The sequence below is a fragment of the Malurus melanocephalus genome, unplaced genomic scaffold (assembly GCF_030028575.1).
Source record: "Malurus melanocephalus ecotype Western Australia unplaced genomic scaffold, MMel_1.1 scaffold_1223, whole genome shotgun sequence".
NCBI classification, from domain to species: domain Eukaryota; kingdom Metazoa; phylum Chordata; class Aves; order Passeriformes; family Maluridae; genus Malurus; species Malurus melanocephalus.
In genome coordinates this window covers 1-2,729 of record NW_026624455.1, presented here as the reverse complement: position 1 = coordinate 2,729, position 2,729 = coordinate 1, and positions in this window count along the sequence as shown.

Genomic DNA, 2,729 nt, shown 5'->3' with positions numbered 1-2,729 from the left:
GATGTCTGGGATGGGGATGAGCAAAACAGGGAGTCTGTTTCTCTCTAAACCAGCATCCTTCAAAAGGTTGGGGCTGTTCCAGAGAGGGACAGACCTTGCTTGTCMCATCTTTTCCTGGGCATGGAGTGGAGCTGTGGGCAGTCACTGATGTTCTGTTGGGAAAATGAAGCTAAAAGAGGAAAATGTGGAATCCTCCGAGGGTTTTTTTTTGAGGGGAGGAAATCTCCAGCTCACCTTCAGCTCAGCAGCTGRGAGCCCTGCCAGGCTAGGAGGACTCGGGATGATGCTTGCTTTTGGGATTCTTCCCAGGCTCCCCAATTCCTGCTGCAGCAGGATGGATTTTACTGCTTCGGGGACTGTGCTGAGGAGGCCGGGATGAGCTCTGCATTCCCCTGCCAGCTTTGCTTATTTTAGCTACTGCTCTTCCCTGCTGGGAAAAGAAAGATCTTGGGACGAGGGAAGGAGCGATCCATATGTCCCATTGCATGGCTCACACCCAAAATGCTCCAAGATCTGCTTGGTCCATGGTCATGGAAATTTGCTGGATTARATCCCTCACCTTTCTGCGGGCTGGTGATGTTATCTCTGTCCTGAAACTGCGGTGGGGCAGGAGCAAAGCTCTAATCTCTGCTGACACCCTCTGCCTCGCTTTTTCCACGGGAATCCACCCGAGACATTCGCTGTCTCGGAGCCGCCGGGGCCGAGGGCTGACCTCGTTGTTTCCCGGCAGSAAATAAATAAATTTGCCAACACCCGGTGTTTTCAGCGCCCCGGTGGCGCGGAGGATCCGCGTCCCATCCCACCTGGAAGCAGAGACAGCGAGACAGGAATATTTTTAGCCTGTCCGGACGTTGCCCTGGGAAGCTGATTCTTTCAGACAGCCCTGCCTGGCTCTGTCATGCCCAGCACGGGGGATCCGTGGCCGCGGAGCCCCGAGGATTGCGGGGATGGCACCGGCATCATCGCGGATGGGATCGCCTGGGTCAAGGCTGGACACGTGTTGGGACACGAAAATCAATCACAGCCGAGAATGAGAGGAAGGGAAGTGTGAAGGAATCCCGGAGGGTGTCAGACAAGCCCCGCCAAGCCTGTTTTGAGAGTTCTCCCAAATGGATAACACCCGAGCAGGGGCTGCTCTGGGGTGCTCTCTCAGATTGCTGCTGGAGCTGGGTGAACTGAGTGCTGCTGCCACCGCTCCCCATCCGCCAGGAAATTCCCTGCTGGGAATGGGTGCCCATAGGGGAGGAAGGCTGTGCACCCAGCCTTCCTCCAGGCTGGTWTTCAATCGTGATCCTCCTGGTAAACCATGGGCAGGAGGATGAGGAGCACTGTGAGCTGTTCCTGCCACCCCTGAAGGTCAGCTGGAGAGGGGTCAGGAGCTGGAGAGGGCTCAGGAGCTGGAGAGGGGTCAGGAGCTGGAGAGGGGTCAGGTAATGTGTCAGGCAGACACTAATTACCAGCTGCAATCAAGGAGTGGGCAGGACTGCCTTTTTTAGTGGGACTGGGATAGCCTGGGCTGAGTTCACAGCTCGGCTCTGAGCTGTGCTTAGTGCCTGCTCACCTGGAGCTGCTCCCAAGGAGAGGACAAATGCCAGTGGAGTGCACACAACACCTGGATTTTGGGATGAGGAGGCTGTAGGAGACCCCCAGGGAATGTGGAGGATGCCAGAGGATGTCTGGCTGGCTGGGAAAACCTCTCTGCCTTCATCCCCGCTCCCGTGCCTGCACTGTCAGGGAGCACAGAGTGGTTGCTGCCTTTGTGCTGGTGTTTTGTCAACCCCCCCTGCTAAATAAAGACCTCCAGCTTCCCAAAATCAGCACTCCCAGCCCTCGCAGCCTCCTAAAATCAGCCCACCCACCCTGCCAAGACCTTGGCCATGCTGCCCAGGGAGTGAGGATGGGGTGGCAGGCAGAGCTGGGACTCTGAGTGCGCCGGAGCAGGYGATGATTTTATCGTTTTGGGGCCAGGAGGAAGCAATTGTGGCACTGCCTGGCTCTCCTGGAGGGTGCAGCTGATGAATAAGGAGCGTTTGGCTTGCCGCAGGCTGAGCCTCGCAAAGCTCAGGAGAGTTTTTTTCCTGAGCTGCTCCATTAACGCAAACAGACAGCGACGCGAGTTGCTGACACCGGGGTTAATTAAATCCATCTCTCCATCAATTCTTATTCAGCTATTATCGATGGTCATTAGATCAGCGACAAAGTGACAAGCAAACAGTAATGGACTCGTCTTAACCCCTGCAGTGCCGGAGGAGGGCAGGTGGAGCAGGTGAGGGGGCCGGTGGCTGCTCCACTCAGGTGCTGTTTGCTCTCCCTCAGAGTGTCCCAGTGTGTCTGGATGAGTCCTTGTGGTAGAGCAGGTCACCAGCCCCGTTATTCCAACCAGGAAATGTCCCTCTCTGTCCTTTTCCTGCAGCTCCATGGCCCAAGGTCACACAGCCCCAGGATGGTTTGGCTGGGAAGGGACTTTAATGATCATCCTGTTCCATCTCCCTGCCACAGGCAGGGACACCTCCCACTGTCCCAGGCTGCTCCCAGCCCTGTCCAGCCTGGCCTGGGACACCTCCAGGGATCCAGGGGCAGCCACAGCTTCTCTGGGCACCCTGTGCCAGGTCCCCACAGGAGCTGCTGGGGACAGTTGTGACACGTTACAGGGTGACATGAAGGCAGAAGTCCCACTGCTGGGACATGGAGAGGGCAGGATACTCTGGGGCAGCTGCACCTTGGTGTTG